We start from the raw sequence: 26,773 nt of genomic DNA, 5'->3' as shown, positions 1-26,773 counted from the left end.
AGTGTGTAACAAGGTGATCAAGGATCACCTAGTGGAGACTTAGGGAAGAAGGCTGCCTGCTAGTCTAATTGTTTTTGACATGCATGGGTTTGATATTATTTTGGGGATGGATTGGCTAGCATCCAGTCATGCGAGCAGAGTTTTTAGGAATTGAAGCAATGACTAGTCATTGCCCCAATGTTGACCATTCCGTTAGGAGAGGGTGGATTTGTGATCTACAATGACACATCTCAGAAAGGACTCAGGTGTGTCTTAATGCAGCAAGGAAAGGTTATTGTGTACACTTCTTTCCAACTCAATGGGTACGAGAATAACTATCCTACACACAAATTGGAGCTAACAGTGGTAGTTTTTGCATTAAAGAATGGGAGGTACTACCTATATGGTGAAAAGTGTGGGATCTTTACTAATCATAAGAGCCTTAAACACTTTTTCACCTAGAAGGAGTTGAACATGAGGCAACACAAATGGCTAGAGTTGATAAAAGACTACGACTGTACCTTTAGTTACCACCTAGGAAAAGCAAATGTGGTAGCTGATGCTTTGAGTTGGAAGTTGGTGGGTGTGTCAATTTCAGCGGTTGTTGTACAACATCTAATCCAGATGGATTTTGAAAGGCTAGGTATAAAGTTGGTATAAGGGAATCACCAGACATTTATTACCAATCTAGTGCTTCAGCCGACTCTACTGGATAGACTTAAGATGGCTCAGATGTAAGATATAGAATTGGTATAGATTAGGGATAAAGTGCAAAGTGGACAGGGAGGTGATTTTAATATCTCAGATGATGGAGCATTGAGATTCCATACTAAACTATGTATACTTGCTGATGTTGAGATTAAAAGAATCATCCCAATGCGACTGGAATTGCTTCCTTGCATGGAGATTGTTTAAGTCATTGAGTCTACACTATGATAATTCTCTATGAAATGAAGAATAAATCGATTGGTTGCCAAGAAGTTTACCCAAGCGTGCGTTGTAGATTTTTTTTCGACTTCCTCTCATGTTGCTTAACTAAGTTCTATTAATCCATTAATGTTAATCTTATTGGCAGTTAATTTAGATTGGGGCTTTCTAGTGGAATTTTATGCTAGGAGCTTTTAAAAGAATATCCAAAGCGTATAGTCCACTGAGAGATAAAGGTTAAGTCCATAATAGATTTTGGGAAACCAAAAATGAGAATTGGAGTTGTTGGGTGATGATGTTGTGGCATGGGGTATTAGAGCAGGATAGCCAATCCATCGAATCATGTTAATTACTAGTTTTAAAAAGGGTTGTTTGCAAGCTTAACTTAAAAATGTTGGGTTAACGAAGGATTTTATTTGAAGTAATATTTAACAAATTTCGAGAATGAAATTTCTACAAGGAGGTGAGAATGTAACGTCATAGAAAATGATAAGATTAGGAGTGCAAAAGAAAACATTAAATTAAATCAAATAATTAAATTAATTAAATAATATAATATAATTATATATTAATATAATATAATATAATAATATAATATAATAATCTAATGTTATATTATATATATAGATATATATTCAATCCTTCCTAAAGGAAGGATTGATTTTTTCTATTTTTCTTCCAGAGAGGCTGCCCTCCCTGAACGTCTCCTCGTCTTCTCTCTCTCTTACCTTGCTTTCATTAGTCAAACGGGCGCCAATCGAAAAATGGAAGATACCGCTGGGTTCCATTATCCGCCATTGACATTCCTACTAGAGTGGATTTGTCGTAGGAGCAATGTAGACACCACCCTTGGGGTAAGGTAAACCATTTTCCTTTCCTTAGTTTTTCCTTAAATCTTTAGCCAAATCGATGATCAAACACAACCATGAGATCCTAGCCTCGATCATTGCCATTTTAACGAGAGTGGATTTTCAATTTGGGTTTCATAGGCACCACTTCAAGGTTAGGGTAAGATTTGAGAAATTTAGCAAATTTGCTATTTTTGGAAATTTAATTATTTATTTGGAGTTTATAGGCTTAGGAAATTTTAAATAGTTATTTAGAATTTTTTTTAGCCTAGGAATATTAAGGAAATTATAATTTTGGGGTTGAGTTGATTTTATTGAGGATAATGTGATTTTAGGGTTTGGAGTTTTGAACGCTCCGGGCGTGAGTTGGAATTTTTACCAGATTTTTCAGGATTCAGATATGGGGATTAAGTTAAGTCTTGATTTTTATTAAATATGAACTGATTAAACTATTATATATGTATTTTTTTATTTATGAGTTCAAAGATTATTTTGAAAACCAACCGTTCCACAGGGATTTTACAAACCTTGGATATATGATACAATATTTTTGAATATTATGAATGGTGGAAAATCTAAATTATTTTACGAACTAAAAATACTATGTGTCTTTGGTTGTCACCTGGATTGTTTTCAAATATTGAAATTGTGTGGCAGGTGAATGATTTTATCAATTATTGCAAAACCAAATTTGAAAATAGTTGTGAAACATACTGGAAGTGTTTGTAAAACATACTGGAACTGCTTATGAATAATGCAGGGATGTGATATGATGGCTAGGGGCTGAGTTTTACATGATGGCCAGGGGCCAGATTTTATTTGACACCTGTGAGCCGGGTATAACTGATAGTGGCGCGGGTGGGCGGGTGTTTATTAAATGGCAGTTGAAATGAAATGATTTATATACTACTGTTTTATTTACTTAAATTACATGATATGCTTTAGGAACCTTGGGGACCAAATGTTTTGTGAGCATAGTACCATTGATAGTGATTGATTATTAGACCATGTGCACCCATACTATTCTGGATAGAAGTGTAGGGGGGTCTCAGCCGACTGCGTGCGTGAGGTTGAAGTAAGGGCGTCGGACCTGCAACATGGCCATGGATGCATGCAGAATTACTTGCAGAGGATGATGTTTTGACTTTGTTTTGGGCTAATAACCTAGGCTTAGTCTAGCCTTCGGGCGCACAACCCATGCCATGGGGGAAGTAAATGGTGTTAATCATAGGGAGTTGTCTTATGTGCATATATGTGGATTTTTGTAAATGGTGTTAAATTATTTATTGAACTGGTTTATACTGTGAGAAGGAAAAAGGATATTTTCAACTATATGGAATGACTATATTTTTTTAATTTTATTTTTGATTAAATGAAAAACTTGTTATTTTCTGTATACACTAACTAAATTTCATGCTCACCACACACTAATTTTAAATTAGTATTCCTTAGTGAGAAGTGTCTCACCCCAATATACAAATTATCTTTTCAGGAAACACCAGGGATAGTGTTTAGCAGAGTAAAGGGGCTGAGCTAGCCGTTTAGTTTATGTATGTAGTGGGTATAGACTAAGTTTTCTTTTTGTACAATGTTATGGATTGTAATATGGATTTTCTTGGAGACCCTTGTTTATAAAAGTAGTTTAGCACTCTGGTAATGTATGTTGGAGAATTTTTCATTATTTTCACGGTATTTATGTATTGACTATGGTATCAGGTACACACGTCACTAAAGTAGCACTCAGACTCCACATGGCATGTCAGGGCGTTACACTTACTCTCTTGAGCATATTTCATATCATATGAGAGTGTATTGAACTTCATTGTGTACATCTCTGCTTTTGTAGAAGCATTTAATTGTACAAAAAATTTTATTTTTACTGTACCAATTTGGCTCAGCCTGTTAATTGAGCTGGGGAGTCTCTACCCCGTAAAGGAGACTGGTTTGGTTCAGTCTAGTAAATTGAATTGGGGAGCCACTGCCCCTTAAAGGAGACTGGTTTGGTTTGGTTCAGTCTAGTAAATTGAATTGGGGAGCCACTGCCTCTTAAAGGAGACTAGTTAGGTTTAGCCTAGTAATTGAGCTGAGGTTTACCTTACCCCATAAGGAGAGGTTGTAATGGTTTCTTCTCCACCCGTTAAGTGAGCAGGGATAATGGAATCCTTGGGGGCTATGCCCAAGGTGGGGACGTATGCTATTATAGTCGAACCTCGATAACAAATCGTCTCCCTCTCTCTCTCTCTCTCTCTCTCTCTCTCTCTCTCTCTCTCTCTCTCTCTCTCTCTCTCTCTCTCTCTCCCTCTCTCTCATTTATTTTCTGCACTTTAATTTCCATATGTGTATGCTTGTTCATTTATAGTTATAATTATTTGCATACACTCATTGAATTAAATGAGATATGCTACACACGTGTATGTTCGCATTCATTGCCGAATCATTTTACATACACACTTATTTTTGAATGAGATATGATGTGATGATTGTATGCAAATATTCAATTTGTAGAGAATGCCATATTTGTTTTAAATTTTTGCATACTTAATTAATTGGGGGAGTTGAGAATGATTAGAAAGACCCTAGGTTGCGAAATATTGATTGTGATTTGAATTGAACCTAGGAAGAATTTTTGATACCCAATTCACCCCCCTCTTGGGAATATGCCATTCCTTACAATTATTGTCATTTATATTGTGCCTAATTTTGATCTTTTAGACATGTATCTTTTTTTGTTTCAACTTGGTTATTTTTGCTTCTTAAAATAATTGCTTTTTGAAATAAAATGGAACATAGTGAAATATTTCATTCAACATGCAATAAGAAAGAAATGACATTCTCGTGTTTAAATTTGGGAATAGTTATCTCTTATTTATTTTTTGTTATGTACTTATAAAAAGTTTGACATTAATATTTATTTTATGGTAACAACAAAATTCTTTATATAACTAATTTTAGACACCTAATTTCGACCAGAAGGAAAATTTCTCAATTAATTGGAAGATAAAAGATATTAATTGGTTATGATTAATTGCTCATGAAGCAATAAATTGAAGTCTCTTCACCTTTCTCATGGTCATTACTTGTGCAATTCAAAATTGGGCCTTAGATTGCACAATATTTTAGGTGTTTGGTTCTGTAGACCATATAAGAGCTTTCATCACACAGGGAACACACTAATATGTTTCGTAAGTACAAAAAGAGTTGGTTATACCCTTTAGGATTTCACTACTTTAAGCTATTGCATAATACTAGGATGTAATGACCTCGGCCTCTTTATTGTAAGCAACAAATTCCCTAGTGTCCTAATAGCATAGGGTTAGGTACAAGGGTGGATTATCAACTACATCCCAAAATCCTATGGATGTTAGGGTAAAGGGGTTTGTTGACTCTATGAGTCCAATCTTGTTTTGATAATGACAAATCACTTGGTATTTGATTTGTGCATTGAGATTGTGAATAGGAACAATATTTAGCATGCACATAAGGTTAGAAAGTAATGGAAGTCATAAAGATTAAAGTATATACATCTTGGCACAATCCATGAAACTATAAAAGTAGAAGAATGAAGGTGCAAGCAGAAAGTTCAAGATCGTCATGGGAATGGGTATTTAGAACTGAATGTATTTACATATTTCATATGATTTAATTTGAAACTCAAAATATACCCTAGACTGACCTTAGGACTCATGCATCTCATGAACATCTTTAGAGGATATTTATGGACTTAGAGATATTTTAAAACCTCGAAAAATATTTTATAAACGAGCAAAGAAAGAGTGCAAAAGCAGATTTTTGAAACTAAGAGAAAAATCTAGAAAATGGTATGTTTAGAAGACCGAACTCCCTGACCAGAAGGCTGAAGTGTCAACTTCATCAGATTGAAGTGTACGCTTAGTCATCTGAAGATTCAACTTTAGAAGACCAAAGTTTAATCTTAGTTGTCTGAAGAATTTTTTTTGGAAGACTGAAGATTAAGCTTAGTCGTTTGAAGAATTATTGAAGAAACATAGAAACAGGTAGAAGCATACCAAAAGATTGAAATCTGACTTCAATCATCTGAATTCAATCGTATGAACCCACAACTTCAGAAGTCTGAACCCCAACTTCAGATGTCTGACCCTGTGTTCATGTTAATTTTTCAAAGCTTTAAGGAACTTTAGTTGTCTAAGCCAACCCTCAGTCGTCTGAACCCGCGGGAAAGTTAAAATTTTAATTTTTAATGAGAGAACACGCAAGTTATTTTTTAATCAAGTGTATCCAACTGTTAAGACTCATCCTAAGGGCAAGGTTATCTCAAATTTTGGATACACTTGTAAAAATTTTAATTTTTAATGAGAGAACACGCAAGTTCTTTCATTTTGAACACACTGCTGAAATTTTTGCTTGGGATTTCAAAGCTTATACGTCAAATCTGAGCTAAGGCTACATTGATCTACAAAAGGCATTCTAGCAATTGTTGTGCATTCAACTTGATATTGAGGTTTGCTAAATCAGTTTGTTTGTTAATACTTATTCTCAAAGAGTTTTTCATCTCTACATCTATTATTGAATATTATTAGAGAGATTGATCTTGAGTGTTCATATACATATATAGATTGTTTTGACAAGATCACTACTTGAGAAAAGTTTTTCCATTGGTTCAATATTCTTTGATTCAAGTGTGTATTCATTTAAAGATTCAATATTTTTGATAGTACAAAATCACTTGATTAAATATCCATAGAGTTCATAACTATATATATTATCGTGGGATATTTTCTGAAAAATATTATATTGGGTTTTGATCTTTGGAATACATATCATATATATACACATTCATATACAAAGATCATATTGTGTTTTGAATATTTGGAATAAAGCTTATTGATCTTGCTCTTTATAATATTCAAGACAAATTTTTTTAATAAGATCACATTTGGTATTTGTGCATCTAGAAAGTTGAACTAGAACCATAAGTTCTCCAAAGCATTTACTTATATAATTATTTTGGGGGATTTGATAAAAGGAAAATTTGATGAATCATATCATTCATATAACGATTATATCGTTACATACATACTGAGCTTCAAGTTTCATCATATGGATATGTGTTAGGTTTTCCATTGTACTCACTAGCTTTGTTAGAAGCAATAATGAGTTGTTTTGCAGATTTGAAATTCTATATTGTAATCATGGTTCGGGTTGTGAACCGGGTGAGGAGGAAGTTGTGCCTCTTGTAAGTAGCAGATGTAAGGGAAGCTCCGTCGCGATTAAAGGAGTAGGGATTTAGTGGAATCCTTGAGTGCATTGCTCAAGGCGAGGACGTAGGGCGAGTTGGCTGAACCTCGTAAAAATTGTGTTTGCCTTCTCTTTTCTTTAGTCCTTTTAATTTCCGCAACAAATTTATTTACTTATATTGCATGTTTGTATGTAAAATAACCCCTCACAGATTTGATAATTAATTGGGTAAAATAGAATTCACTGAGATAATAATTTGAATCAGTTTCAAATCCCTACAATTAATTTGTTAAATATAGAAATAGGGATTAAGTGATATATAAAATTAAAGGTTTTTTTATAAAATACCCAATTCACCCCCTCCCCCTCTTGGGATTACACTTAAATTAACATTTGGTATTAGAGCATATTTATTTAGACTTAAGTGTTCATTTGTAAAAAGATCACATGACACACATCGGTGTAACTCCATTTGGTGAGAGAGACTCGTCCATTAGACCACCTATTTTCTGCGGTGTAAACTACACCTACTGGAAAAGAATGATGAGTATATACCTTTTAAATGTGGATTAGAAAGTGTGGAAAATTGTTTCCAAGGGAAACCTTGTCCCTATGAAATTATTTGATAAGGTTAATGTACCCAAAACTAAAGACGAGTATACTGAAGAGGATTGGAAATCTGTACGAATAAATGTTACTGAAATGAATCTGTTATTCTTTGCACTAGATGTAAATGAGTTTAATAGGGTAATGGCATGTAACTCTATTGGTTCAGTCGACCAAATGGTCAACTGTTGATCAAGGAAGGTTTGGTCGACCAAAGTTGTTTTGTATGTTAGGCTTCGATCGACCAAACACACTAACTTTGTGCATTCAAGTCCTAATTTCATTTGAAGTCACCCTTATTTACATGATTATTACTTCTAAGTCATAGGGGGCTTTTTCATGCAATATATTGGGACCTATAGTCAATCTAAGGTCTTTGAGAGCCGACCGAAAAAATTAGGCGTCAATGGATCCCTAAGGTTCATCTATGGTCTTGAGCTTATAATCCCTACATGCATGATATGCATTAATTATTATAGACCTTGAAATAATTATCACAGACCCAATGAGTTGAATATAAAATACAACAATTAAAACACTTTGGCTCTTCATTTTTCCTTTGAGTCATCATGTGCGACCATATGATTTTGCTAATTGATCCTGCACACAAACACGACAAGCATTAAATATCTTGTATTTATCATTATAAAAAATGAGATAGGATTCAAAAAGTCAACAACACCAATTCCAATAATTGATATCAGAGCCTAGTTGCAATAAGCTTAACCGCTATTTGTATAAAGATTGCAATGACTCATTTTTTGGTGTATGGTTTTGTGGGTCAACTATTTGCAAATCCTCAACTGTTCTTATTGTATAGATTTTACCGCTTGGATATTGAAAAATGTTGTTGTAAAATCAATTGATTGGAGGTTTTGGAAAGGGTTTGGTATAGGAAATCATATCCCATAGAAAAATGATTTTCAAATGCATAGTTTTTCCCAAATTGAAAATAATTTGTAAGTGCATGACATGATTCTAATGCATATCATTTGAGTGTCATGCATATTGTGTTGTGCCTTGGTTACTAATATTCTTGTAAAGCTTATGTTTTATAGTAGTCCTAAGGAATTTTGGGAACAATAAAAATGTTGAAAAATTTGAGAGAGAGGAGAACGTCACCTTGAGTATAAAAGACTAAGAAGGAGTAAAACACAAAGGTATATCTATCCTCCTTCTAATTTATTGAATGATTCATGTTATGATTCACATGGTATATTTTATGTAAGATTTTTGTTGTGAATCATATTATAATTATGTGATTATAGCATACTATCTTATGAGGTTCTTGAAAAGGAATTTCATTTATACTAATAAGATGTTAGGATTTATATATATGTTAGAGGTTATAACGATGTAAATGCTTAAATCGTATTTTATGCCTAAAATTATAAATTTTAATATACACTATTGTTTTTACTAAGAACTATTTAAAAGCATGCCAATATGAAAACTAAAGTGATATGTCCAATCTATGCTTAATATATATCATTATGATTGGTTATTTTGGAAAATGCATGCTTAAGTGAATCCCCTTCAAATGGACAAAGAAGCTTTATTTGCTAAAAGGGTTTTAATGCTATATATATATATGCTTTAACATAAAATTCTTAAATATAGCATAATTTGTCATTCATATTGTATCGAGTTTTAGGAAATATATCTTATGGTATGAAATGTAAAATCCTAAACACATCATTGAGCTTAAACAATAAATAATTTTCAAATGATAAATTTAATTTAAGGAACTTATAAGCTCATCCCCTGTTAGATATTATAGATTAGAGTTAAGCATAAAATGATGAAAATTAAGAGCATAAGTTAATAATGCTTAGGCTATTTAATTGAGGGGGAGTTCTTTAAAATTCACCCAATGAACATTTTTAGTGCTTATACTTTTTGGAAAATCTTTTTTAGCTGAATGCTACTATCCATTGATTGATAAAAGCTGAATTGTTAGATGGATAGTTTAATAATTGAATTTAAATGAATTGTATGATATTTTGAACTGGAATGCCGATTGCTAATCACTATCCATCAATTGTGAAATGTTTGAAGTTTCCTAATGGATAGTTAATCATAATCATTGCTCTGAATGCTTACAATCCATCCTTCGCTAAAAAATTAATTATATTTGATGGATGATTTATATTTGCATATTTTGTTATTTGAGCTGAATGTTTACTATCCATTCTTCACTTAAAGGACAATTTCATTTAATGGACAAATATTTTTGCCTGCTTTACTAATGCACATGCTTGTACTGAATGCCTCCTGCATAGCTAATGCAGTGATGTAAATTGCATGCTGATAGATATTATAGGTTCTTGCATGCTCAAACTAAATTATTATATATTGATTGCGTGAATCTATCAGGTTTTAGGTACATGGTAAAATGGAAAAATGTTCAATTTACAGATGGCATGCTACCGAAATTTTGGTAGAACTTTTCCTAAGAATAAAATCATGTATTGAGATAGCAATCAAATGCATGCTACGATATTTTTTAAAGGATGAGTGAATCATAGAAGAATATTAATTTTTCATCCTTAGTAGAAGATGCATGCACATGAACATATAAGGAAGACTGCATTGGTCACATGATAAAATGCTTTAATAGATAACTAGTGTGTGTAGTTATGTTAAAAATGGTGCTTATACTATCTAGTATACTTAGTGAAATTAATTTTTGATTAGTATAAGTAACACATTTCCCTTCCTAGGATGCATAGTAATTGCATAGGTTAGTACACGTAAAATCCAAATGGCTAGATATTTTGAAAACATGTACACAATTTTTGTCTCTTAGGATGAACTTAGTTTATGGATACCATTCGGTCCTAACCTTGGGATATGAACTTCATGAAGGACCCAAATGGTCAATCATCATGTTATAATATTCAAAGTCTATGTAACTATGAGCAACTGCAAGACTTAGTGGGAGGCTTCGTATTGTACACACTATTGCGTATTTTTGAGTTGTGTCATCCTCATATTTAATCCCCTATTTTATTAACTTTGGAGTATAGCCTTGATTGGCTATCGTGTATTAAAACGAAATGCAATATTTCATGGTAGTATGTGCTAAATATCTATATTTGCTACATGTTGGAAATCCTTTGAAAGGATGAATTTTTTATGAATGCTCTTAAATGACTATCATTCTTGAACTTAATGCAAGTATGTATGCATGCAAATATATAGGGGGAGTTCAAGACCTACTCTAAGGAAAAATTAACATGTGCTTAATGCCTATAGTCTCTTGCATATTGAGTTTTGTCATAAAGGATGACCATATGTTAAATGTGCTTAAATAAACATTCATTGTTGCCCTCGAATGCACTTATGTGTGCTTGAAACTATACTGGAGAGTTTAAGCCCCATCCTTGAGAAAAGGATTAAAGTCACCTGACCCGTCGACTCACATTATTATTGTTTTTACTTTTTTAGTCCGATGTTTCCTTAAGGCACCTTGAACATCATATCCTACACCTATTGAATCGATATTTGATATGGATTGTTCATGGGGCATAGGAACACTGCACATAACTTAAATGTTAGACTTTTGGTGCATGAGTGTTCTTGTAATGACCTACCTAGTTTACCAAAAAATGTTTTTCCATAATAATATCAAACATAACATTCCTGACAAATCATAATCAACTTGGACCCATAGGTACTAGGGATATACCTATAATTTAACACAAATACCTAAGCAACATGAAACATGAAATCATATACATATCAAATTATCCAACAAACAATACCAAAGTTTTACTACAACTATCATATACATACACATACCCTAAAATATCCAAAAGTGGCTTAGGGCCACTACCCAAAAATCTGTTTGTCCCTAGTAAAATGGCTCACACTTCAAACATGATAAAATAGCTGAGCCCTAACGCTACGGAGCTCTATCCACTCTTCTATCTGGGGCTCCTAAAATATTTATATAGATGGGGTGGGACACCTCTCAATAAAGGAAATAAACTAATATCAGTGTGTGGCAACATGAGTATTTTTGTGTTATACATATAACAATACATAAATCATACTTGATAAAACTATCTGTAACATATTTAGGAAAAACATAATTGATCATAACATGGTATAAACATACTAAATTTCTATACATATAAATCATCTCATATAACTATACATGGAAAACACCTTGGATGGATAGCTAGCTGGGGTCATGTCTTACCCCCACATGACTCAGTTATGTGGTCCGAATGTGGAACCTAGTAATGGCTGGCCGACCACATTAGATCAACATAAGTCTATAAGTACGATGGGTCTACCCCTCTTGGTCTAGACACTAGAGGAACTCCTGTGCTACAATAAACCACATCAATTGCCGATCTCCCACTGCCCCTTACAGTAAGCGGTAGCACTAACATAAACATGATCGTGATCATATAGCTATGATACTGTGCTTCGTGAAAGCCTAAACCAAGTCAACTAAGTTCTGATAACATATAATATATTTTCAAATAATGATACATGGATATTTCATAATAATATATGTCATGTTAATATCTTCATAAAACTTTGCATAATTTATCATATAAAATTCACGACCCTTACACCAACATTTTTTATTTTGAAAATCACAGCCCTTATGCAAGTATAACATATCATAGAAACCTTCGGCCCTTACACCGGTATTTCATATAAAATCTCAGCCATTGTGCCGACATATCATATAGAATTCTTGGTCCTTACGCCGACATATCATATAAATTCCTTGGTTTGAAAAATCTCTGTAACAATTTAATATTTTCCTGAAAGTAGTAATAACATATTTATTTTGTAAACATAATATTTCATCATCATAATTTTCATGGTAAACTTTACTCATGCCACACAAAAGAGATAATAATCGTATTTCTGATCAAAAACATTATTTCCATCATAATTCTCCAATATACATATTTATTTGAAATTAAATGTTGTAAACTAGTAAATACATTTTCATGAAATCCTAACTTAGTTTATCCCCTTACCTGACTATTGGAAAGCCCCTAAAATGACTAGTCTTGCACCCGCAAGATTCCCTGTTCAACACCCTAAAAAACAACATCACCCTCAACAAAACTTCGGTATTTCTTCAAATGCTACCCTTTCTACAACTGTAAGAAAGCCTAGTACTCAACATAAAGCCTTACCCTGAACTTGGGATGGAGTCCAAGTTAGCCCCACCAACAATCTACTCCAGAAGACTTGGAGAGAACTTCTTGAGGAGTAGCATGGCGGCTTCAGATAATTGATTCAACGAAAAATGGACCCGAAATCTTAGAGGGAAGGAGTCGAGAATGAAAATGTAGTGAGAGAAAATGATGCTTGAAAGTTTATGCGCTGAAATTCGGATTTAGGGCTATTTATACACGTACCCTCGTCGACAAGCCACGTCACTTCGTCAATGAGTACATGAAGGGAGTTCGTCTACGAATGCTTATTCCTCTTTAATGAAATTCAGAGCTAAAAATAGTCCCTTAGTATCTACTCATCGACGAGATGCGTGTCCCCATTGATGATCCCATCAAGCGTGTTCGTCGACAAACGTGTTGCGTTCATCGATGAGACCCTTATTGAATTCAAATTACAATTTCCTTTCTCTTGTCCTTCTATTATTTAATTAATATAATTCACTGGGTCTCTACATTCTCCCCTCCTTATAAAAATTTCATCCTCAAAATTTACTATCCATATGATTCACTATCCCCTAAAAGCAAAAGGTCTACTTATTTTATTACTTACCCTCATTTATGGCGGAGGAACACCATGGTTACATTCAGAGTTCTGGGAAATTACATATGCAAAATAAAATTCTCCCAAAACTAAAATGTTACTTACTAACTAAACTACTACATATACTGACTAACTAAACTACTACATATACTGACTAACCTACAAAAAAAACATTTCACAATTACTTACACTTTTCTAATTATAACTGAACCCCACAGAATAATTGCAAATATTTCTGCCTTATTTGTTCCTCAAGTTCCCAAGAAACTTCTTCTATTGCATGATTTTCCACGATACTTTTACTAGAGGAATCTTCTTATTACGTAATTCTTATTCTTTCCTGTACAGGATCTGTACTGGTACCTCCTCATAAACTAGTGAATCACTAAGCTCCAATTCACCATAACTGATTGCGTGAGAAAGGTCTGGGACGTATTTCCTCAACGTGGAACACATCGTGTATCCCGGACAACACAGGTGGTAAAGCTAACTTGTAGGCAACCGGCCCCACTTTCACTAGAATCTCAAATGGGCCGATGAACCTAGGGCTAAGTTTACCTTTCTTCCCAAATATCATAACCCCTTTTAACGGAGCTATTTTCAAAACACATGAACGCCGATATCAAACTCCAATTTCCTACAGCGGGTATTGGCATAACTCTTCTCTCGACTTTAAGCTGCACTGATTCTGTCCCTGATGAGCCAGACTTTATCATATGCCTGCTGCACTAGCTCTAGCCCCACAACTCGTTGCTCACCTATCTTATCCCAATATAAAGGAGAACGACATCTTATACCATAGAGCGCCTCAAACGGTGTCATGCCAATACTGACTTGATAACTATTATTGTACACAAACTCCACCAGCGACATAAACTAGGTCCAACAACCCCCAAAGTCCAGCACGCATGCTCAAAGCATATCTTCTAATATCTAAATCTTCCTCTCAGTCTGCCTTTCTGACTAAGGATGGAATGTCATGCTAAAAGATAACTGACACCCGAGAGCTTCCTGCAAGCTCCTCCATAATCATGACATGAAACGCGGGTCCCAATCCAACACTATAGATACAAGCACACCATGAGAACAGACTATCTCCTAAATATAAATCTCTACCAGTTTGTTAATGGAGTGGTTGATCTTGATGGGAAGGAAATGGGTGGTTTTAGTCAAACTATCTACAATCACCCAGATTGCATTCTGGCCATGCAATGCCAATGGCAACCCTGAAACAAAATCCATAGATATGTGATCCCATTTCCACTCTAGGATAAAAAGTGGCTGCAGCTGACTTGCTGGTCTCTGGTGCTCAGCTTTTACCTGCTGACATGTCAAACACTGTGCTACATACTCAACAATCTCTTTCTTCATACCACTCCATTAATAAGACTCTCGCAAATCCCTATACATTTTCGTGCTACTAGGAGGAACCCTGTATAAAGATCTGTAAGCCTCCTCTAAGATGGTCTTTCTGATACTAACATCAGTAGGAACATATAATCTAGAACGAAATCGTAAAGCTCTATCATCTGTAATGCAAAATCCCTCTCCCTAACCACTCTGTACTCTGACCATTACCTCTGCTAACTCCGGATCCTCCTTCTGAGCAGCTTTAGTCCTTTCCTACAGAATAAGCTGCACCACTAAACTGGCAATACATTCCTAGGGATCAATCTTAACCAACTCTATGTCGAGTCTCTCTAAATCTATCATGATCGGATACTAAATCTCCATAGCTACTAGCGCTGGTCCCACAGACTTCCTGCTCGGCCCATCAGCTACCACGTTTGCTTTTCCTGGGTGGTAACTGATAGTACAATCAAAATCTTTAATAAGCACCAACCACCTTCTCTGCCTCGTATTCAGTTCCTTCTGAGTGAAAAAGTACTTTAGACTCTTATGGTTGGAGAAGATTTTGACTATATAGGTAATACTTCCAAATCTTCAATGCATGTACTATTGCAACCAATTCTAGATCATGGGTAGGGTTGTTATTTTCATACTTTTTCAACTACCTGAAAGCGTACACTACCATCCTACCATGCTGCATCAATACACAACCAAATCCCTTCAAGGACGCATCACTGTCGATAACTTAACCCTCACCCCCTGATGGGATGATCAACATCAGTGCTGTGACAAGCCTTTGCTTCAATTCCTAGAAGCTCTGCTTATAACTGTCATCCCATTCAAGCCTAACGTTCTTCCTAGTCAGTCGCATCAGAGGCCCTGATAACGCTGAGAATCCCTTAAAAAAATGACAGTAATACCCAGCCAGCCCCAAGAAACTCTTGATCTCCTAGAGTTTCCTCAGTCTAGCCCAATTCACTACTGCATCAATTTTACTAGAATCCATAGAAATTCCATCCTATGAGATGACATGCCCCAAAAACACAACCCTCTCGAGCCAAAATTCACATTTGTTGAACCTGGCATGCAACTTCTTTTTTTTTTTTTTTCTGAGCATCTATAAGACCTACCTCAAATGCGTCTCATACTCCTCATAGCTCCTCGAATAGACTAGTACATCATCAATAAAAATAACAACAAACTAGTCTAAATATTGGTGGAAGATTCCATTAATCAAATCCAAGAATATTGTAGGAGCAATCGTCAGACCAAACGGTATAACGAGGAATTCATAATGCCCATATCGGGTCCTAAAGGTTGTCTTCCAGACGTCTTGTGCTTTTACTTTCACCTGATGGTAGCTTGATCTGAGATCAATTTTGGAATACACTTGTGTACCCTGGAGCTGATCAAATAAATCATTTATACGGGATAGAGGATACTTGTTCTTGATTGTCATGTTATTAATTTCCCTATAATCTATACACATCCTCATGGACCTATCTTTCTCTTTCACAACATTGGAGCTTCCCACGGGGATACACTAGGCCAGATAAATCCCTTATCAAACAAATCTTGCAACTTATTTTTAGATTCTGCCAACTCTGCTAGCACCATTCGATAAGGTGGTTTAGAGATCGGCGCTGTACCTGGAAGCAGATCAATAGGAAAATGTACTTCACAATCAGGTGGCAAGCCTAGTAACTCATCTGGAAAAACATCTGTAAAATCCTTTACTATTGGCATGCTAGTGAGCTTGAATTCATTCCCTGACATTTCCTTCACAAAGGCCACGAATCCCTTACAACCACTCAGGAGCAGTCTCCTCGCCTAAATAGCTGAAACTAACTGAGGCGGGGATTGTACTCATGACCCTATAAACCTAAATTATGGTCTTCCTAGAGGTCTAAATATTATTTCTTTCAAATGACAGTCTATGCTGGTATAATTGGTTGCCAAGCAGTTCATACCAAAAATTACATTGAACCCATGCATGTTTACTCATATAAAATCAAATGGCAAAATTTTCCCCTGAATATCAACTGGATAGCCTAGGAGCACTCTACTACACCTCACTACTGACCCTGTCGGTGTAGTTACTAACAGTTTGATGTCTAACAACTGTGTTTCTGGCCCACATAATCTAATACACTTCATAGACATAAACGAATGTATGGCTCCTGAATCAAACAAGACAATAACTTTAAATGAAAACATGTTAATCATACTTGTCACTACATCGCCAGCTATCTCAGCATCCCTAGGCATCAAAGCATACACCCTCATTGGAGTTACATTCCTCTACTAGGCTCCACGGGGCGCTTGATAGCCTCCCCGGTATGGTTTAGGAGCAGGTGCGGTATCAAGTGGTGTAGGGCAATCTCATACAAGATGTCCCTGTCTACTGTAGTGATAGCAGACAACTCTCCCCACTCGACACTCTCCTAAGTTTCTCTTCCTGTAATTCTGATAGATAGGAAAATTCTGCACCGCCTGAACCTCACGACCTCCAATCTCTTGCTTCTATCCTCTCCTATAATTTCCTCTCCTCCACTGACCCTGCCTAGATCCCTGCTAGAAACTTGAAGGTGTAAATCTCTTCTTCTATTCCTGCTTCTTTGCATCCATGTGCTCACTAGCCTCGGCCAAGGCAGCTCTGTCGAATAACTCGGCAAAGTCCTGTATCTTTAGTACTACCACCTACTTGTATATGCCCCGCCTCAATCCTCTTTCAACCTGTCTTACCTTCTTTACTTCATTAGGAACAATATACGGAGCGAAGCAAGATAGCTCTATAAATCACGTTGCATATTGTTGGACCGACTGCTGTCCCTGCTTCAAATTCAAAAAACTCTTCCACTTTAGCTTCCCTAACTGTGGCTTGGAAATATCTATCAAATAATAATTCTTTAAATCGGTCCCATGTCATAACTATCGGCGTCGTCCTCTCCTCTGCTGCTCCATAAGTTTCACTGTAGTCCACCACCTCTCAGCCTCCTCTGTCAGTTTATAGGTGGCGAAGAGAACCCTTTGCTCCTCTGTACATTGTAATACGGCCAAAACTTTCTCAATCTCCTACATCCAATTCTCAGCTGCAGGATCAACTCCTTCTAAAAATGTTAGAGGATTCATCTTGGTAAATTTCTCTGTCGTGCACCCATGGTCTTTGGACGAGCCTTCGTGCTCTCTAGAGCTCCTAGCAATCTCAGCCTTAACATGCTGAGCCATACTACATAATACCACATCAGAATCAGCCCCACCTGCACTCGAGGGCCCTGCTCTATCACTACCGCTCACATGGGCACTACCTCCTCTAGGGTCCATCCTGAAAAACAATAAACATGATTTAGAAACCCTATTCCTTATAATTTATGCGTCTAACGTTATCCCCTATCTTGACATCCTTATCTTATTTCAAAATTCAATCATACACTATAGAACACAACCCAAAAATAGTTTACTATGGCTTTCCTGAAATCGTCACCCTAGGAAAGACACAAAAACCACCATGGAAGTCTTGTCTCAAACTTGTAGAAAACCTCAAATCATTTTCCTATACTCTGGTATTGTTTCCGCTACACTCTAAAGTCTACAGAACCTTGCAACCTAGGCTCTCATACCAAACTGTAACGACCTACCTAGTTTACCAAAAATTTTTTTCCATAATAATATCCAATATAACAATGTTAACAAATTATAATCAACTTGGACCCATGGGTACCAGGGATATACCTGTAATTCAACACAGATACCTAAGTAGTAGGAAACATGAAATCATATACATATCAAATTATCCAACCAACACAATACCAGAGTTTTACTACAACTGTCATATACGTACACGTACCCCAAAATATCCAAAAGTTGCCTAGGGTCACCACTCAAAAATTTTTCTGTCCCTATTAAAATGGCTTACCCTTTAGATATGATAGAATAGCTGAGCTCTAACGTTGCGGAGCTCTATCCGCTCTTCTATCTGGGGCTCCTGAAATATTTATATAGCTGGGGTGAAACACCTTTCAGTAACGGAAATAAACTAATATCAGTGTGTGGCAACATGAGTATTTTCGTGTTATACATATAATAATACCTAAATCATACTTGATAAAACTATCTGTAACATATCTAGGAAAAACATAATTGATTATAACATGGTATAACATACTAAATTTCTATACATATAAATCATCTCATATAATTATACATGGACAACACATTGGATGGATAGCTGACTGGTGTCATGTTTTACTCCCACATAACTGGATTGTGCGGCCCGAAGGTGGGACCTAGAAATGGCTAGCTAACCATGCTAGATCAACATAAGTTTATAAGTACGATGGGTCTGCCCCTCCTGGTCTGAACACTAGAGGGACACCTGCGCTACAATAAACCACATTGACTTCCGATCTCCCACTACCCCTTACGGCAAGCTGTAGTACTAACACAAACATGATCGTGATCATATAGCTACGATACCATGCTTCGTGAAAGCCTAAACCAAGCCAACCAGGTTTTGATAACATATAATATATTTTCAAATAATGTTACATGGCTATTTCATAATAATATCTGTCATGTTAATATATTTATAAAACTTTGCATAATTTATCATATAAAATTCACGGCCCTTACGCTGATATTTTGTATCTTGTAAATCAAGACCCTTACACCAGTATAACACATCATAGAAACCTTCATCCCTTACACCGGTATTTCATATAAAATCTCGACCCTTACCCCAATATATCATATAGAATTCTTGGCCCTTACGGCGACATATCATATAAATTCCTTAGTTTGAAAAATCCCTGTATCATTTTAATATTTTCCTGAAAGCAGTAATAACATACTTATTTTGAAAACATAATATTTCATCATTATAATTTCCATGGTAAACATTACTCATGCCACACAAAAGAAATAATAATCGTATTTCTGATCAACAACATTATTTCCAACATAATTATACAATATACATATTTATCTAAAATTAAATGTTGTAAAATAGTAATTCATAAAATCTTGACTTAGTTTATCCCCTTACCTGACTATTGGAAAGCCCCTAAAATGACTAGTTCTACACCCGTAGGGTTCCCCGTTCAATACCCTGAAAACAACATCGCCCTGAAGAAAACTTCACTATTTCTTCAAATGCTACCTTTTTTACAACTGTAGAAAAGCCTAATACTCAACATAAAGCCTTACCTTGAACTTGGGATGGAGTCCAAGTTAGCCCCACCAATGATCTACTCCAGCAGACTTGGAGAGAACTTCCCCAGGAGTAGCGTGGCGGCTTCAAATCATCGTTCTGATGAAGAAAGGACTCAAAATCTTAAAGAGAAGGAGTGGAGGACGAAAATGTAGTGAGAGAAATTGACGTTTGAAAGTTTATGTGCTAAAATCTGGATTTTGGGCTATTTATACACCTGTCCTCATCGACGAGCCACATCACTTCATCGACGAAGACATGAAGGGAGTTCCGATGAACGCTTATTCCTCATCGATGAAATTCAGAACTGAAAATAGCCGTCGATATCTACTCGTCGACAAGACACGTGGCCCCATCGATGATCCCATCAAGCATGTTCGTCGACGAACGTGCTGCGTTTGTCAATGAGACCTTTGTTGAATTCTAATTACAATTTCCTTTCTTTCCTCCTTCTAATATTTAACTAATATAATTCACCAGGTCTCTACAGTTCTAGAAATAGTTTTACTGGTGAAACAAAAATCATTTAACATATATCTAGTAAAATCTATCAAAAATGAATTTTTTTATTTTATACTCCTAAATTAATTTCTTATAATTAATTTTAGTATAAGTAGCTAAAAATATCTAAGCACATATTCAAATTGGTAGGGAGAGCACCTAGAAATGATTTTCCTATCTTGTTGTGCTCTCAACATTTCTAGCTTAGATTTGGTTTTTTAATTCTTTAAGGCTTGTACTTAATTGTAATGTCTTTATTGAATATTAAATGCAAATATTTTGTTTGCCACGGTGTCTTAGATTTTGCCATATGCTCCCTGTTCGTAAATTTTCTAGTATCTTTGGGATCTATGTGGTTAGCTTTTTCTGGTCATATTATGGATTGCACTTAAATGCCAAACTAGAAAAACATTTTCTTGCTTGAACTTTATTTAAAGTTTCCTTTTCGGCAAGCATGGCCCCCTGTGTTTATTAAAAATTATAAGGGGATATATATATATATACATTTTTAAAAGCAAGAATTGAACTTACATGGAACATTTTTTTTTTTTTTGTCTTGCTTGTGTGCTAAAATGCCTATCATGACTTGTGCAATTTTGTGTTAAAAATTTTGAAGTCATGAATTTTCAAATTTTTTAAGGGTGTTAAATATCTGGTTCTTGCATCATTCACGAAATGCATGTGAACTAGATAGATCAGGTTTATGCACAAACCTATTTTTTCATATGCCGCATGTTTTTAAATTCCAATCTTTGCGGGGTCTTACGTTGTGCTTAAATTGGAATGGTTTGTGTATATTTCTGATCTGTCCTTGTTCATCATGTCATTTTCTTGCATTGTTAGTTTTGGTGCAATCCCAAGAGGGGGGCTGAATTGGGTATTTAAAATTTATTACCTAGGTTAACTGGTTTTACCAACAGTGTAATACAGCCTAGGGTCAGTCTATGCAATCAACAAATAAACATACATGTTCAGTAAATGTAAAGTGTGAAAAAAGTAAATGATGCATGCGATATGTTATCGAGGTTCGGCCATAGTGCCTACATCCCCGCCTTGGCTAACAAGCATCAAGATTACCACTATAGGCTCACTTAACGGGTAGAGCGGCACCTAATAAAATCAAGTCAATTAGCATAGGGCTGACCTCAACCTTTACAACCAGGTCAATTAGCGGGGCTAACCTCAACCTACACGCCTTACTAGGATGGTGCACCTAACTTTCCTAACCGGGTCTAAGCTAGTCCAGGACTATTCAACAGGGCTAGTCTCCCTCTTCAGGCCCATGCCTGGAATACAACCAATGTGTATAAAATTTGTACACGATAATACGCTTCTAGAAAAGCAAATGTGTGCACCAATACAACTCAGTCAATATTACAAGCACGGATGATATGTAAATATGCTCAGTGCTCTAACGTGTGCTAAACACTCAATCAAGTATGATAATCAATCCAGATCTAGAGTGTATATCCAAACAAGATTTGAAACACAATTTGTGAATAACACAAAATCAGATCCGGGTTTCAAATATGCTAAGCAAGTTAAATCAAACAAACTTAATAGGATATTTCAATATATAGAGTATAGTGGAGTTGTTTGAAAGACAAGCATTTTGGAAAGGATTTTTGCACACCAAAAACTAGGTTTAGGTATCTTGCAATGACAATGTAAGAACCACAACCCTCAAAGTATTCCCATACAAGATTTATCAAATGAAATTGGTGGAAGAACTTTAATGTTGAACTCTTAAATAAAATTAATCAAGCAATAATATAAGTGAGAGTTCTAGCTGGAGAGATTAAGCACAATAGCCTTAGAGATACTCAGAATGCTTAAAGAGATCAAGAGTGTAGAGTATGTGAGTGTTTGGAAGTAGTATTGGCTATAAAATGATTTTTGGATTTGAGAGAATTTTTTGCCTTAATGATCTTTCTAATCTCCTACTAATTATTGCAAATGAAGGGGTATATATAGACTTCCCCAAAAATATGACCGTTAAGGACACAAATGGAATAACAATAAAAGTTAAATATTATATAAATAAATTAACCCCGTTTAATAATATTAATTGCGGTAAAAATGAGGGGCAACACGAGAGCACCGTTCGACCGAGGCAAGTTCAGTTAACCGAAGTTCTTGAGGTTCAGTCGACCAGGCGTGAAATGAACTGTGAGTTTGGTCGACCGAACTCGTATGTCCAAAGGCGATTTTCCCATTTTTGCAAGGTTCGGTCAACCGGGACCATTTTGAACTAAGCTAGTCCGTCGACCAGTCCGCTGAGTTCCCGTATGTGGGAACTCAGTCGACCAAGTTGGTGATATACAAAATATGCTCAGTTGACCAAGAAGTCAATAAAGTTGACTGCTGGGGAGTTTGGTTGACCAAGATCAAATGAACTGTAATAGTTTGGTCGACCGGGCTGTGGTCAACTTGTTAAACTGATCCTGGTTTGATCGACCAGGAGAATTTTTTACTATGAATTACGGTCGACCGAATATGCATATATTGTGCATTTCAATCCAATTTGATCATGCAAACACCCTATTCACTTAGCCATACATATGTGAGTGTCCTAGGGTTATTTTGAGGTATTTAATCATTTTGAGGACACCAAAAAAATTCGGTGTCGGTCGACCTTTGATCTGTGTAGGTACCTAGAGTCCAACTAGGGTCGATTTGAGCATACCTACCTACAATGCATGATGCAAATTATTACAAGTCATAGGAGTGCATAGTCCATAATTAAATTTACATCCCAAAATGAAGAAAAGAAATAATGAATATAAATACAACACACAATTCTTCATTCTTCGTCACAAACATGGCACGCCATCATGATATGTTTTTTAGTCCAAATACACATGCACAGTGAACCTGCATGCAAGTCTTAGTGCAACCATCAGTACCAAGAGTATTTGTCATAATCAAAATTGGGTGTGACCTATCAAGTTAACATACATAATCAGTTAAATTGTTTTGTATGCTTAATTGCTATTTTTTAAACAGTTCAAAATTTTCTATGCCTAAATCCTATGCCAAAAAGTCAGAGAGTTTTTCTAAGAAAAATAAAAATTATTTTCAAAAAAGGGGGGAGTTCTCTTTGCTAAGTCTATTTTAAATGATAAAACTATTTTATACTTAACTTAGCCTTTTTTCTTATGCCAAAAGTGGGAGAATGTTTATAAGAAAAATGATAATGACCGAAAAGGAAATTTTTTAGGGACAAATATTTTGGGGGCAAATTTCTGAGCAGTTGTGCTTAAATGCAAAACCTAAATGCATGATTAAATTATAATGTCTTTTTTATTGAATATGTTTGTGTAGTATTGTTTATTTTTACATTATCCATGTTCTTAGGGGGAGTCTTTTCAGGCTATAGCCATTTTGCTCTAGTACGTTTGTCATTATCAAAAAGGAGGAGATTGTTGACCTTTGAATCTAATCCTTTTTTTGATACTGACAAAGCACTTGCATTTCATGTGTGCATTTAGCGTTTTTGAACAGGTTCATGATTCAGTACACACATGAGATAATGGACATGAAAAGTAGGGAACGTAAAGATCACACACTCAAGCGCATTCCATGACACCAGAAGAGCAAAAGAAGAAGACACTTAATTTAAGTTGTTTATGCATTTATTTTTTATTATTTTGTGTTGGCCTTACAAGGCTTAAAATCTTGTTATCTTGTTTTAATGCTAACAAACAAGTGAAATTTAATATATTTGTGTGTGTAATGATATTTCAGGGCTAATATATGAGAAATCAAGGTTAAAATACTCACAAGGATCAAATGAAACTTAAAAGAGTCAAAACATGGATTTAAAGATGATATATGAAACCTTAAAGAATATGAGGACATGAATAAATTGTTGAAAGCCAAGGCATATTAAAGTCAAAAGAGCCAAAGAAAGGCAAAGTGAGAAAGATCAAAGAATATGGAAGCTTGAAGAAAAGATGGATTCAATCCAAGGTCAAAGCATGAAGACTCAAGAACTTAAAATGTTAATATCTTAGAAGTCTCATGTAAGTACTTTAATGTTTAAAATATCGTTTGAAATATTTTGAAACTCTTAGGTTAATTTCTTAGACCTAGATACTTTTTAAAATACCTGAAAAATATTTTTATAAGGTCAAAAATTATTTTAAAAAAGTTAGAATCCTTTTTGGAATAAAAAGCACCAAAAAGAGTTTTCCCAAATGCTGTCAATTTTTATATAGCCTCATTGAGGTGAATTTTTCTCTATCAAAAACTCATTATTTTAAACATTAGTCAACACGTAAGTTGTAGTATTTTCTCTTATCTTTCTTTGGACACAAAAAAAACCTAATTTGAAGTTATACAGAAAAATTTATGGCTAAAACACTGAAGCGGGGTCACTGCTATCAGACGTCTGAACACTGTTCAACGGACAAATTTTTTTTAATTTCTAATATTTTAAAATATAGCTGTTTGAGCTCCAAACTTTTTAAAAAATTTGGAAACTCTATAAGGAAACTTTTACAACATGGAAACAAGTTTGAAAGCCTATAAATACATGGTTTTGCAAATCAAAAATCATCCAAGAATTGAAAAATCTGCTTGTAAAGCTGAAAGCACTTTTGTTCTTCCAAAGCTCTTTTGTTCACTCATTGCAAAACTATTTTGCTGAGATATTCTGAAGTGCTAATCCTTCTTCCTCTGAATTTCTACTGCTAATCCTCATTTAAGAAGGATATTGGTGAATTCTACACTTGAGCTTCATTGTATTTCATATTAATATTTTACATTCAAGTATATAGTGCTGAAATTGTACTAACTTACTCTTTAAGAGAGTATACTTGTACGCAAATCTTATCTTGTATTTCTTGTAGTTCTTTGATGTTCCAAGGATTGTTTGGATCGTTGTCTAAGTAAGGGGATATTGCTTAAAGAGGCGGGCTCTAGCCTAAAGGAGTGACCGAACGAGGGAATATCGTTTGGAGAAGGCGCACTCTAGCCTTAACCAAGGAGGTTGTAAAGGTTTGTTCCACCTGTCAACGGAACAGGTTTAGTGAATCCTTTGGTGGTTTGCCAAGGGTAAGGACGTAGGCTGGGTATAAGCCAAACCTCGTAAAAATCTCTGTCTCATTCTCTCTTTCCTTTACTCTTTATTTTCAGCATATTTAAATTGCATGGATGATTTATTTGATAATCATATATACCACGTAATATTTAGAAATCAAACAAACTTAAGGTTTAATTTTGATTTGGGTTACGGAAACCAAAAGGGAGTACGTTGGTTATACCATATCTTGCAGAAACTTTACGGGAGTACGTTACTTGGTTAACATCCCAAAGATAAATTTACCAAGAGTTTATTTGAGTTCTAAATATTTGGAAAGAGTGATTTGATTCATCTATACAGGGCTTTACATCAGCAAGCATAAATTCTCATTCACTACAGGGCTTGGTTCAAATTTGGCAAATATAAACAAACAACCATCTTGAGTTGTTATATTACCAAAGTGCTGAATATTTTATATCTTGGTTTGGTTGTTTGTTGTACTTGGAAAATAAATTGAATGTTTGGTTTGAAGATTGTGTTAAAATTGGTTAAAAGAAATAAAATAAGTTTAAGAATTCTAAAAAGGAATTAAAAGAAAATTTTAAAAGCCAATTCACCCCCCCCCCTCTTGGGAAGCTATTCCTAATTTCATTTTGGTTTGTAATAATGCATGCATCTACACAATATGCATTAAATGCTTAGATGACCGCAGTTTGATCAAAGGGAACCAAATGATCTTAGGGCACTTAACATTTCTAAGAAAAACTATTTATCTAAAAGATTAAAATCATACAAAAGGTTTAGAAATAATTTAGGGTCAAATTTGGGGCAAAAACAGATTTTGGTTGACTAACCTTGGAGTTTTTGGGTTAATTAAATATCCTTGGTCGACCGACTTAGTAAGGTTTAAATCACCACAGTCGACCAAACACTCTATTGGCTAAAAAGTCAAAATGTTGACTAAGCCACGGTTGACTAAACCCTTGGTAGTATAAATGTCTTGGTCGACCGAATAGGCCAAAAGTCAACATGTTCTTCTTTCAGTCGACTATTTTGTTTTGAACGCACCTTCCTAGGTCAACCGAATCATAAAGCCTCTGATACCCTAACAACTTGGTCAACCAAATACAAAATTCAAAATAGCCTTGGTCGACTAAACCTCATAAATGGTCAACCAATCTTTTGTCTGGGTCAACCAAACCTAGTTGTGTAGCTGACCGACCTTGTCTTGGTCGATCGAACCTACGAAGCAGTTCAAAATCGCCCTGAGATGGTCGACCGAATCCCTATTTCAAAATTGCCATGATCGACCAAACTTATTAATATGGTTGACCGAACCTCTCAGGTTCTGGATTTTTT

The sequence above is a fragment of the Malania oleifera genome, chromosome 13, assembly GCF_029873635.1.
Source record: "Malania oleifera isolate guangnan ecotype guangnan chromosome 13, ASM2987363v1, whole genome shotgun sequence".
Classification (NCBI taxonomy): domain Eukaryota; kingdom Viridiplantae; phylum Streptophyta; class Magnoliopsida; order Santalales; family Ximeniaceae; genus Malania; species Malania oleifera.
The sequence above is the reverse complement of the archived record's forward strand: the minus strand, read 5'-3'. Positions refer to the sequence as shown.